The sequence below is a fragment of the Nannobrachium achirus genome, assembly GCF_963921795.1.
Source record: "Nannobrachium achirus genome assembly, chromosome: 8".
NCBI lineage: Eukaryota > Metazoa > Chordata > Actinopteri > Myctophiformes > Myctophidae > Nannobrachium > Nannobrachium achirus.
Genome location: NC_137817.1, coordinates 53296349 through 53310595, shown reverse-complemented (window position 1 = coordinate 53310595; position 14247 = coordinate 53296349). Strand labels below are relative to the sequence as shown.

At 46.5% G+C, this 14247-nt stretch overlaps 1 protein-coding gene across 6 annotated transcripts in view; it reads left to right on the top strand.

Annotated features, from left to right (window-relative positions):
- The window catches only part of tenm4 (teneurin transmembrane protein 4), a gene marked incomplete at both ends in the record, with an annotated part of 418773 nt that overhangs the window by 81883 nt on the left and 322643 nt on the right, over positions 1-14247 (top strand). The gene's annotated exons all lie outside the window — the stretch shown is intronic.

Here is a 14247-nt window from a genome sequence, read left to right as displayed (position 1 = left end):
ACACTACTGTTGCTTTCTTTTCCTAGAGGTTAGCAGCAGCTAGCGCGCCCCGGCCCTCCCCTGCTGGGCATGTGTTGTGTTGTAGACTCGTCGTAGTGGGTCACGCACCATGGCTATGGGCTAGAGTGTGGCCCTTTTTTCTTTCTCTTTTTTTGCTTTACCGAGCACCACAAGAGAACAGGGGCTAAGTTTGAACCCCTCTATAGCAGCGTAGCCCCAGGAAATGTACTGGCATGCAGGGCCTCCGAAGAGAGGCCTGCAAAGCCCTACCGGCTTTAATTCAACGATTACTCTGTGTGTGTGTGTGTGTGTGTGTGTGTGTGTGTGTGTGTGTGTGTGTGTGTGTGTGCGTGTGCGTGCGCATGTGTGCGTGTGTGCTTGCGGGGGTAATGCTTGTCAGACATCTCTGTTCTATTTTAATGCATGCAGGAGGTGGGTGTATCCTACCACGAATCACTTTATGGAATTTCCAGCAGCCCAGGAAAGGAACGCACATCGCATAATTACATCGCCGTCCTCCTCGGCAACCGACGGGGAAATATTATGCGATAGAAAAAGGTTTACCGTACACCGCGGGGGCGCAATTCATCGCTTTTTTCCTTTCCTTTTTTTTTGTTTAAGCGGCGCCGCCGCGTGTGTCAGAAGTGACTTTCATGAAGTTTTATTATCGAGATTCGAGACTTTGTCGCTGCTTATCTCGCGGAGAAACATGGTTTTGGTTGTTTTTTTTGTTTTCTTCGACGCAGCTAAAGTTTGGACAGTGCACCAGACTCGCTTGTTCGCGAAGCCGATGAAGTAGTTAAACCCCTGAGAGAGATAGAGGGAGAGAGAGACAGAGAGAGATAGAGAGACAAAGAGAGAGAGAGAGAGAGAGAGAGAGAGAGAGAGAGAGAGAGAGAGAGAGAGAGAGAGAGAGAGAGCAGCCCCATGCAGCAGAGGAGGGGAGATTAGTTTGGGATGATCCCGATGTGATTTCCCATTAATAAATGTCAGGTCTTTCATTCGTCTTGCCCTTCTCAGAGGCTGCCACTCAGGGCTGGATGAGCTGCTAGGGATGATATCTGGCCCCGCTGGTCGTCCATTTCTATGGCCTGTGGGGATATGTGTGTCTTATCCCTGCTTCTGCAATGGTCACACTGACTGAATACATGCATATCGTCGCTGTCGGGCAGAAACCTTGTATCTCCAAGTTTCAAGTGTGTACATGTTATCGCAAAGTAAAGCCCTGCTTCAACATACAAGGCCGCCGCTCAAAAGTAGTGAAAACAGCCGATCTACAAGCACACAACGCCTCGCGGTGCGAGGCGTTGTGTGCTTGTAGATCGGCTGATTTCACTAATTTGAATCATTTTTAAAAGGATAAATGCAAAACGAACGGTTTTGGACATACAAGGTTTCCACCCGACAACGACGATATACGCCTCCTCTGGGGGAATGCTGTGGACTGATGAAATGTGGGGTTTGATAATATCACGACTTTAGCATGTACCGTATGTCCAAAGTACAGACGTGTGTGTGTGTGTGTGTGTGTGTGTGTGTGTGTGTGTGTGTGTGTGTGTGTGTGTGTGTGTGTGTGTGTGTGTGTGTGTGTGTGTGTGTGTGTGTGTGTGTGTGTGTGTGTGTGTGTGTATGCACGCAATGCATGCACAGAGACACATGCATGTGTTCACTTGCATGGTGTAAAGTAACTAACTTAAGTAATGTACTTAAGTACACTTTTGAGCTATCTGTACTTTACTTGAGTATTTCCAATTTTTAATACTTTCACTTCTACTCCACTACACCTCGGATCCAAATATTTTACTTTTACTCCACTACATTTACTGGAAAACTTTAGTTACTAGTTACTTTGCAGATATAAATGATTATATTACAAAACATGCATGGACCACTTTAGCCCTATTTTATACCTAGGCTATTTGAAAATAGCCGATCTACAAGTGCTTGTAGATCTGCTATTTTCAAACATTCTGTACTTTTACTTTTGCTATACTTTAAGTACATTTTGATGCCAATACTTTCATACTTTTACTCAATTACATTTTGAATTCTGGACTTTTACTTGTAACAGAGACAGAGTATTTCTATATTGCAATATTGACACTTTTACTTAAGTAAAATGTGCGAGTACTTTTTCCACCACTGCACACACACACGCATGTGCGTTTACATACGTACACGTGTGGATCATTAAAACAAATTCACAGTAACCCGATGTTTACGGTTACGGTCAAAACACATGATCCTATAGGAAGTGTAACACATTGTATGCAGCATATTCTTTCTTCTTTTTTAATGATATACCAACATGTTGTCAGTCAAACGCTGGTCCATGTCCTGTTTCTCCCATGAGTAATGAATATGCATGCTCAACATGGTTGTTTTTCTTTGTGTGTGTGTGCGTGCGTGCGTGCTTGTGTTTAAATATATATTTGAACACGCTGTGTATGTCTTTTAGCCCAGTTGTTCTCAAACATTTTCATATTGAGGACCCCAAATTGCTATGCATTCGTCTGGCCCCCATTCGAAAAAGTTGTGCCATGGACCCTCATAAGAGAAGATTAGTCGGGATTTTGAAACTATGTTTAAAACTTTTGCTGGTGGGGACCCCCTGGAACCCCCGTCAAGGACCTACGAGGGAACCTCGGAGCGCACTTTGCGAACCCCCTGGCATTTTAGTCCGAACGCGGAGCCTCCTTTTCCGGTTTCCCGTCGGCGCTGGCTGGCCGGACGAACGGACGGACGGAACCACGACGCGAAATAAAACGTCCTAAATAATTGATCGGGTTTCACGAGTCAGGCTGCCCACAGGCTGGAATTACATCGAGCTGCAAAGTGCCGTGGCTGTCTCGAACTGCCACGGAAAAGCCCACTGAATGAGTTATTAAGCCCACCCGCAAATCTCCCCCCTAATTCCTGCCGCAGCAAGATGCCGGCCTCCCCCGGCAGGCAGCCACACACGGCTGTGTGTTTGCGAGCGCGCACGCAGGAGGGGCGTCACAAGGGGGGAAATTACTAGGGCCCAAGGTGGAGGGGCCTTAATTTTTTTATACTTTAGCTATTGAACAATAGCAGATATACAAGCTCAGCGCAGCACCGAGTGCCGCGCTGCAAGATTGTAGATCTGCTATTTTTGAAAAGTTGTGAAAGTGGGTGCAAATCTTTGAATATATGTATTTTTTTAAGCCAACATTTGTAACTCAAATTTTGCTTCTGGGGGTCCCTGGAACAAAATATTTTGAGATGGGGGTCCGTGGCCAAGTACACATGAAAAAGTTTGAGCACCACTGACATAGAAACATAGTTCCTTTTCAAAAAACCTTAGAAGTATTTGAAATAGTCAAAGATTTTCATGATTTTTCAAAAATAGCAGATCTACAAGCTCGCAGAGCGGCACTCGGTGCCGCGCTGTGAGCTTGTATATCTGCTATTTTTTAATAGTTAAAGCACAGGGGCCCCACAGTGAATCCTTGTACCCAGGGCCCGGAATTTGGTGCGACACCCCTGCGCGTGCGCGTGCGTGTATGTCGAGGGGGGGTCTTTCTTTACTGCAGCAGATTTGTCTTTTAACAATGGCCTGTGATTTGCATAGGTACCAGCGTTTTTAGGGTGTGGGCCCGGGGCTGTCAGCGAGGGGTATAAGGAGAGGATTGAAGATTGGAACGCCCCCTCAGTCCCACCCCTCCCACCCACTCGCCACCGCTTGCTTCCGCAAGACAACCTAAGGCTTTGTGACATTTCTTTAAACTATTTAGACCGGGAACGCATTATTTTATACTTTAACTATTGAAAAATAGGAGATATGCAATAATATATATACCTATTTCGTCCCACGAGGGAAATTAAGCATTTTCAGCCTAACCCAGCTGATTCGCTGCCCACAAAGAGCATGTGAGCAATTAGGGGTTAAGAGTCTTGCTCAGGGACACACAACGACATTGCTACCCTGGCCTGGAATCGAACCAGGGACAATCAGGGGCTCTGGTTCCCCAGGCAGGCTCCCTAACCATTCAACTAAACCGCCCCTACAAGCTCACAGCACGACACCGAGTTCCGCACTGCGAGTTTGTAGATCTGCTATTTTTATTTATTTTTATTTTTTTATTTTTTCTTAGAATATTTTGACCCGATTCTATACGTTTTTTTTACACGTTTCTATGTCAGTGGTTCTCAAACTTTGTCATTTTCAAGGACCCCCAAAATGACATGTATTTGGCCGCGGACCCCCGTCCCAGAAGCAAATATTCGGGTTACAAATGGTCGCTTTTAAAAAGATGATTTCAAAGATTTGCACACAATTTTCACGACTTTTCAAAAATAGCAGATCTACAAGCTCGCAGCGCGGCACTCGGTGCCGCGCTGTGAGCTTGTATATCTGCTATTTTTCCAATAGTTAAAGCATTAAATAATTCTACGCCTAAATGGCTTAATGTAGCAGAATGTAACATAGTGCTCTGTGGCAGTAACCTTCTCTGCAGCTCATATTTCCAGCGTCACGGCGCCTGGGCCGGCTTCGGGGCGTCATCGTCGTCCTCGACGCCGCCGACGGCCTTTTTTTCCCCACCCTGTTGCAGTTGCGTGTAAATAAGGCAGTAAATTATGCAAATTGTCCTTTTTTTCCCCCCCATCTATCCTTGCTTTCGCACGTTTCACTGTTGTGATCGCTGAAGGTCTTTTTAGCGGTAAAAGGAGCCAATTACAATAAGAAAGAGGACCTCCGCTATTTTGTTCACTTAAACCATCTAATGAGCCATAGTTTGCTCCACGCCTCCCTCAAACCTTCTCCCCGGGATCGCATCCAAATGACTTAACGTTGAAGGCTTGCTGGTTTCATTTACTGCAAACTGCACGTCTTGCATTTTTATGTGTGCGTGTGCACGTGTGCACGTGTGTGTGTGTGTGTGTGTGTGTGTGTGTGTGCGTGTGACTGTGTGTCAAATATAAATGTATTCCCTCCGTGGTGGGGAGCATGAGCAGCAGTACAATGCACTTACTTCCATTGCGGCAACCCCCTTTGACTTTGATGTCTGAGTGAGTTTGGATTTCGAGCCGTTATCACGGTCCAAAGTGGCCACTTAACTATGGTTAGTGGAATTCGGGTGATGGGGTTGTGGGGGGGGGGGGGGGGGGGGGGGATTGGAGGGGGTGATTAGGTGTGTTTAGGTACTGCGTATATACAGTAGATGTGCATATCATCGTTGTCGGGTGGAAAACCTCGTATCTCCGAGTTTCAAATATGTACGTTCTTTCGCAAAGCAAAGCCCTGCTTCATCATACAAGGCCGTCGGCACAAAAGTGGTGAAAACAGCCGATCTACAAGCACACAACGCCTCGCGGTGCGAGGCGTTGTGTGCTTGTAGATCTGCTGTTTTCACTACTTTAAATCATTTTCAAAATGATGAATGCAAAACGGTTTTGGACATACAAGGTTTCCACCTGACAACGACGATATGATGTGTGGCTTTCTATGATAGCATCTTTTCTGCCGGCTAACCAAAAGTATAGCGACACTATAATCTACACTACACTTTAATCAACCCAAGGACAAACATTACTGATGTGTTCCAAGTACATTTCAAGGTGCTGTAAGTGATTTGTTGTGTTAAATGACTATATTCTGACAGTGCTCATATCCTGTAAATGTTGGTTTTCTCACTCTGCATCCTGGAAGGAAATAGAATATTGGCACTTTGGTTACCAGTATGTGCGGCCGCATTCTTGTCTTGTTATCATCATTGAGATGATTCTGCCGTTGGCCCGCACCACTGAAAGGACTTGGTGTGCGTAGCATTCTCACGCACAGTATATTCTGAGAGTAATCATAGCTATAGAGTACACCATATTATAATATATTATATTCTTTTATTTATTTTTTCTTAACATTTTTATCCCACGATTTTGTAACCCATTTCTCACCCGGTGTCAATTATCTAATGTAATCCTGGGCGCTATACACTCCCTCTGCCAACCTGGGGAGAGCAACGGACTGACCCCATGCTTCCTTCTATGCATGAGGAGACCAAGTTGCTTATTTTCACCTGGCAGGGGGGGAGTTTCCCCGGTTGGTACGTGGCGCGTGGAAGGAACACGTTATTCCAACCAGGTCTTTGCCCCTCCAAGAGGGTGCTGTTGAGACTAGCCTGGGGGGGGGGGGGGGAGAGACAGAATTCATAGATCTAGAACACATAGAATTCATAGATATAGAACACAGAATATGTACAGTACAGTACAGGGTTGGTGGGTAAACCACCGCTCAGTTCACACGGGTGTGATTTTTTTTGTGAGGGTACCTACCCTAGGAGACACGGGGAGAACATGCAAACTCCACACAGAAAGGCCCTTTTGCCAACCCCACCTACGGCATGGGCACTGATGATGTGGAGGAAAGAACACGCCCCTAGAACCCACAGCGCCCCCCCCCCCCGGCGGGAATTGAACCCGGCGACAGCACTACCGACTGTGCCACTGTGCCCCTTTATACACCGTACGTACACAGTATCTTCTGAGAGTAATCGTGGCTATAGAGTGTACAGTAACGGGGGTCTCCCTGTCATATCATGTCTTTAGTGAACACATTCAAATCGGATACAAATGTAATCTGATTAGGAGCGAGAACACATATGATTACATGATAATCAATTGAAATGAAATCATAAGTAATGCAACAAACAAACGGGCAGACAAAACGGGAACATTGGAGCTGACAAATGGGTTCTCTCTCCTGGTTGGATGAAATTGTCGTCCCGCCTGAGCACTGTGGACGGCAGTGGCTCGGGAGGTAGAGCAGGCCGCATTGGTTCCCAGTTCGATCCCGGGTTCCCCCCCCCCCCCAGAGTTAGTGTTGAAGAGTTCTTGAGCAAGACTCTGAACCCCTAGTTGCTCCTGGTGAGCAGGTTGGTCCCTTGCATGGTTTCCTCCGCCATTGGTGTGTGAATGGGTGAATGTAATGCACCCATTCATTGCAAAGCGCCTTGGATACAAGGCGCTGTATAAATGCACCATTTACCATTTTAACATTAATTTTATGTTTACAAAAGAACTGGAGAGACGTGGAGATCGCTGTTACACACTTAACATGTTAGCTCGAGACCCACAAGAGAAAATGTATGTCTCCCCGCGACCAAAACTAGTGAAAACAGCCGAAAACAGACGATCTGCAAGCACACAAGGCGTTGCTTCGCGCCGCCTTGTGTGCTTTGCAGATCGTCTATTTTCACCACTTTAAAGTTTATCTTTTAGATGTACAGAATTTTGTATTTCGTTTTTTTTTTTTAATGTATTCATGAAATTCTTTGCCTTTTCTGTAGAAGAGAAAAGGGGATATTTACTCGTGTCCCATAAAAATGTGACAAAGATGGCTCTTGACCCATTGCTTGGGGATCACTGACCTACTGTTTACCACCTTAAATGTCCCAGAAAGAACGTCAGGACCTGGACCAATCAGTGACGTCTCGATTGGGGCCAGATCACAGCCCGTATGGGGATGATCTTGGCGTCATTACCAGGACGTCATATGGACTTTTTTTGTTTGACAGGATTATTGTTATTGTTTGAAATGTTAGTTGAAATATGAGCATATAAGGTTATATTCTGGGACATATCTAACTAGTTATATAACTATTTATCTGGCCTAGAATATCACCTGATTTCAACCAACATAAATCCTGTCAAACAAAAAAGTCCTTATAACGTCCTGGTAATGACGTCAAGATCATCCCCATATCGGCTGTGATCTGGCCCCAATCGAGACGTCACTGACTGGTCCAGGTCCTGACCGTGCTTGCTGGGGTTCATTCTCAAGTACATTAAAAACATGAGCATATATAAAGAACTGAAACTGAAACTTTTTAGTGACAAGGGGGGGCTCCCCTCAGCTCTGCACCACAAGCCTCTCAAAGTGACTCCCCACCACAATGAGGGTCATTGTGGAGTTGTGGGGAGGGATAATAAAAAGCACAGGCTAACATGGCCAACACTGTACTCTCTGAATTGCGTCTATGGTGTGTATTTAATATGGTCGGAGGGGGAAAAGGAAAGCTAATGCTTTCTGTTTTGTGTGTGGAACTGTGGATGCCTGGGTTATTTTTTTTCTTTTCTGTTTGATAAAAGGCTTTGTGGCTCCAGAGTCGGCGGTTGAACATTATGTAGATCTGGCGTTTAGTATGCGTCTCAGGTTATTCGGGCGGAATTACACCGGCACAAAAGCTAATTCAAAAAGTCACCGCAGTAAAAAAGAGACGACTAGAATATCAAATCCTATCTGGTCTGACACGGCAGGTCAGTCACTGAAGAGAAAATATTGAAATTCTGAGTTGAGAGAGAGACGACGACCCCGCATGGGCAGCTATTTTGTCCTTTTATTTTTCCTTCCACCGCGGAGTAAACATCACATTACAGAGATCTACGTACAGTATTGTGCCTGAAATAATTGGCTGGCGGTGTAGCCGTCGCACTGGAAAAACAGGTGGCTTTTTATCACCTCAGATTACGTCCGCCCAAGGTGCTCTTCATAGCCTGCGTGCAGGGGCTTAAAAGAATGTTCTGGCGGATGCTGAAGGTTTAAACGCTCTGAGCTGCATATTGTTACTTGCATTAACATCTTCCCACGATATGTGTCTGTGTTTATTGTTGTGGGCATTGCCTGAAAGGCGAGAACACTATGTTATCGTCATTATTTATATAGTGAGTTCCGTCGCAGACAGTACAAAGGCAGGGCCCTTAGCTAATGAGGTGCAATTGAGGTGTGGAAAATCTGGGAGTGGTGTTAGCTGGAGTATTGGTTGAGCTTCACATGACAGTTAGCACGCTGCAGAGTATAGTCACGAGCGAGCCCACACTGTTTCGTAGGAACAGTATTTCTAGTTATTATTTGTTTTCTTTTTCTTTTTCTTTCTCTCCTTCTCCTCCTTTCCTCTCAGTTCGGGTTCTCTAAAGCAGTGTTTCTCAACCTGTGGGTCGGGACCCCCAGGGGGGTCCCCAAATTATTTTGGGGGGTCCCCAGGTGATTACCTTAATGTGCAACATTGTTTTCTCACTCAGCAGTAAACAAACCAAGTAACCAACATAACGTTTTAAGTGTATAGCACATTTCTAAAGTGACAATTTAAGGACTTTTTAATACCTCTGAAATGACAAATTAAATATTGGCCAAATTGCCAACTATTAGAGGCAGAAATTGTGAAAATAGTGAAAATAGCCGATCTACATGCTCACAACGCCTCGCAGCGCGAGGCGTTGTGAGCATGTAGATTGGCTATTTTCACAATAGAACCAACCGTGTTATACAAAATGTATGCCTCAACTCTTTAGTGCTCGTCTGGGGGGTCCCCAGTTAAAATATGATTATTTTGGGGGTCACAGCCTGAAAAGGTTGAGAACCACTGCTCTAAAGAGCACCGAACCAGGGCTTCTTCTCTTGTATACGGCTGACGAGTTCTGCTCACTGAAGCCTGCAGGGCTGGCTTTTTGTGCTAGCATGTGGCTCGTTGGCTCGGGGCCCCACCAGTGGTGTCAGTTCAGCAAAAGCTAGGGTATGGCAAAGATGGGAGATATGGAAAAAATCGGGTGATTGTCTGTTTTTTACCCGGGTTTCTACGGTTTCTTGAGCCGGCTATGGCAGCCTGGAACAGTTGTTCAAGTGCAGCTAAACCTGGCATGTTAGTAAACGTGCCACAATTAACAATAATGCATTGCACCTTTGCAGCTGACCTGCGGAACCTGAGAATATACCATTATGTGAAGATGGGTAGAATACAAGTGTGGAGAATATAATTATAATACCTTGTTAAAGTGACCATTTTGTAAAATTTTGCATTTGTAGTTATTTTACTGTAATTTAACAACATAATAACCAGCACAGATAGACAAAGAGACATTCATGGATTTATATTTAAAAGCAACTTTTATTCTCCCCCCTGGACCCAGGGTACGGCAGCTGCATACCCTTGCCATACCCAATTGACGCCCCTAGGCCCCTCCAGCCCCTTCGTCAGAGAGGGCCCTCTGTTGCCCGGGGCGGCTGCCAGTGGGAGGCTGGGCCGCTTCCCGCTGAGCTGTGGATATATCAGAGACGCAGCGACCTCCTCTGCATTAGCATCTCTTAATGCAAAAGCAGCATGGGGGCCCTGCCGCCCTGGCCCGGCGCTGGCCCTCGCATGCAGTGAAAAGCAGGGACATGCTGGCCATTGGGAAAAGCGGGACAACTCCCGAACGGCCGGTTCATTCCCGGCTGGTCCAGGCCGGCCATTAGGAAGAAAATTTTGATAAAATGTCGGCCTTCTTTCCATTTTTGGGGGCTGGTCGGCCAACAAAGTAAATCGTCACTGTCGGGCAGAAAACCTTGTATCTCCAAGTTTCAAATTGGGAAAGCCCTGCTTCATCATACAAGGCTGTCGCACAAAAGTAGTGAAAACAGCAGATCTACAAGCACACAACGCCTCGCACCGCGAGGCGTTGATCGGCTGTTTTCACTAGTTTAAATCATTTTTAAAATGGTTTTGGACGTACAAGGTTTCCACCCGACAATGACGAACTATAACTCATGTAATTGGCCCACTGGCTTGTCACTTGTCATGATCTGAAATGGCAGCAATCTTTGAGTAGCAGCAGCGCTATAGAGCGAGATCTCTCTCTATAGCGCGAAATGAGGGCCTCTACAACTCTTTTTCCCGGGCTGAATCAGGGGCCCAGCACGTCCCTGGTGAGAAGAGGGGAGCCTGCGAACACAGCGCGTCCAGTCCTCACAGCTGGGCAGACGGAGCAGGAATGCTGAGACGGCCGGAGGGCTGGGATATGATGGCTTATGTGCGAGAATTCAAATAAGGCTTCATTTGAACTGCTTTAATCATGTCCCGTGTCAGCAAGGAGAGGGTGCGAGCGACGTTAAAAAGAGGTCACCCAGGATTGTGATTTAGCCCCTGACACTGAGGGATCTGGTCCTATCTGGGGCTAAGTAATAATTTAATGAGGAGCACATGGCACTCGCATGCCATGTCCCTGTAGTGTTCTGTTCTTGAGAGTCTATTCCAATTTCTGTATTGGCATGTTTAGCTGTTGCTCTGTTTTTTGGGGGGGTTAAGGAGTAGCTGCCTGTCCATGCATAGAGGCTATTCATAATACATGTTGCATTCTGATTCCATTCAAATTGCAGGACCATCTGTGCCCTCTCTAAACAAAATCTCAGCCCGACGCCCAACATTGTACCAAACAGTAACAGTTTACAGTTACAGTTTAGGCATTTAGCAGACGCTTTTAATCCAAAGCGACTTACAATAAGTAGATAACATCACAATAATAAACAAGATAATATGTCAGTACATCATCAACAATATAACAAATGCAAATGGATATCTATCTAGAAAAAACACAATATAATCAAAGTTCTGAAAAAACCTAAAAAACAAAAACAAATGCTAACTAGCTTCATGTATTCATTGATTCTTTTTCTGTAGTGCTAAGGGTTTAGGTGGAGTCTGAAAAGGTGAGTCTTCAGTCCACGGCGAAAGCTAGCGAGTGAGTCCGTTGTTCTAAGTGCGACAGGGAGTTTATTCCACAACTTGGGGGCCAGGAGGGCAAACTGTCTCGGACGAGTGGATTTTTGCCCTGGAGTTTTGAGCGAGGGTTCTGTCAGCATCCCTGTGTTGGCTGATCTAAGTGACCGGGTGGGGGTGTAGGGGTTGATCAGCTTATGGAGGTATGGAGGAGCCATACCTTTGGCTGCTTTGAAGGTCAGCATCAGTGTTTTGTATTCAGTGCGGGCCGCAACCGGGAGCCAGTGGAGGCTGCGGAGAAGGGGAGAGACATGTGAGAACTTAGGCTGGTTGAAGACCAGTCGTGCCGCGGCATTTTGGATCAGTTGGAGAGGTTTAAGTGCACATGCCGGGAGACCAGTGAGGAGAGAGTTACAATAGTCAAGCTTTGATATGACAGATGTCTGAATGAGGAGCTGGGCTGCCTCCTGGGTGAGGAAGGGTCTGATTTTACGGATGTTATAGAGTGTGAACCTACATGACCGGGTGACTGATGCAATGTGTGCCTTGAATGATAGCTGGCTGTCCAGGACCACACCAAGGTTTCTAGCAGTAGGAACTGAAGTCACAAATGCATTATCTATGGAAATAGTGAGATCTTGCATGGGGCAAGACTTAGCTGGGAAGAAGAGTAGCTCCGTCTTGTCCGGGTTCAGCTTAAGGTGGTGGGCTGACATCCACTGTGAGATGTCGGCCAGACATGCAGCATGCGTTCTTCCACCTGGGTGGCAGAAGGGGGGAAGGACAAAAACAGTTGAGTGTCATCAGCATAGCAGTGATAGGATAGATTGTGAGCAGAGATAACAGCACCAAGGGATTTGGTGTACAGGGAGAAAAGCAGAGGGCCAAGTACGGATCCCTGGGGGACTCCCGTTTGGAGGGTTCGGGGGGATGAAAGCAAACCTTTCCATGAGACCTGATAGGTCCGGTCCGACAGGTAGGAGGAGAACCACTTTAGTGCCGTCCCGGTGATGCCTAGGTCAGCAAGGGTGTCCAGGAGCAGCTGGTGATTCACTGTGTCGAATGCCGCTGATAGATCCAGAAGAATCAGGACTGCAGAGTGGGAGGCAGCCTGGGCAACATGGAGTGCTTCCGTGACTGCTAGGAGTGCAGTTTCTGTAGAATGGGCTGGTTTAAAACCTGACTGGTTGGGATCCAGCAGGTTGTTCTGTGAGAGATGGAGAGAAAGCTGGTTAGAGACCACACGTTCAAGGGTTTTTGAAAGAAATGAGAGGAGGGATACCGGTCTGTAGTTCTTGACGTCCGAGGGGTCAAGAGTTGGTTTTTTGAGGAGTGGTGATACTCTGGCTGCCTTGAAGGCAGCTGGGACACAGCCTGAGGTTACAGAACTGTTGATGATGGCGGTTATGAAGGGGAGTAGGTCAGGTGCGATCGTCTGGAAGAGTGGAGAAGGGATTGGATCCAGGGCACAGGTGGTAGGTCTAGAGGAAGTCACTAAGCTGTAACACACAAAGCTGAGCAGTGCCAGATCTCTTTTTGTGCGGGGCGTTAAGGGGAGAAATTAGCATTTTGCTCCCCTTAACGCCCCGCACTATTTCTTATTCAGGCAGTTAATCACTTGATCACAGAAAATAGAGAACGGCTATTTTCTCTAATTCTTGTGTCCGGTTAGCTCAGTCGGTAGAGCTCTCGCCTTTGGACCACAAGGTCATGGGTTTGATTCCGGGCATTGCCAAGTCAGCATATGAGTAGCATGGCGTGGGTGCAGCAAGTCGAGCGGCAAGTACTGGGAGCTGACGGTAGGTGTGGCGCTCCACCTCAGCAAGCCATCTCCCAGGGGTCGGCTGATACCGACAATAAGCCACTCCCAACCTACTTAGCCTATCTTATAGATCAGCTGTTTTTTTTTCTCGCAATTTGTAAAAAAATTTTGACTGGATCCGATACAGAGAGACATCCCAGGGGCATCATGAGAATTCGGGCGGCCGAGCTTCTAGTACAGCATAATACCAATATAATTCCAAAACACATGTAGGTTGGTAGTGAGTCATTTTGTTCATAGAAATAATTCAGTTGGCTGAGAGAAGTTGCATAAACACGCCGCCCTCGACGACATCGGCGCGCACTCACATGCCAATCCAGCACGGCGCGAACAGACGCTATGCTTTTTTAGAATGCAATTCCGGCACAAATTACCCGTGAAGACCTCAAGTTTAAGCACTCCCTGCTTCCATGACAACTGTTTCCACTCTCTCTCTCTCTCTCTCTCTCTCTCTCTCTCTCTCTCTCTCTCTCTCTCTCTCAGCGAGGAACATAAAGCTTCGACTTGTTGCCTCGTCAGACGTGGGTGTTTCTTTTTTTTTCTCTCTCTTTTCTCTTGGCAACTTATTCCCATGGAGCGAGCAGAGAGAGAGAGAGAGAGAGAGAGAGACGGGGTATGGCTGGCTGGCTGGCTGGCTGGCTGGCTGACTACGTGTTATATCTACCGCCAGGGGGGTCGGTCGCACCAAATTCTGGGCCCTGGGTAACAAGGATTCACTTCAGTTATTTTGTGCTTTTAACTATTGAAAAATAGCAGATATACAAGCTCGCAGCGTGGCACCGAGTGCCGCGCTGCGAGCTTGTAGATTTGCTATTTTTGAAAAATCGTGAAAACTTGGTGTAAGTCTTTGAATGTTTCAAATCCTTCTAAGGTTTTTTGGGGAAAAAACAATGTTTCTATGTCAGTGGTGCTCAAACTCTTTCACGTGAAGGACCC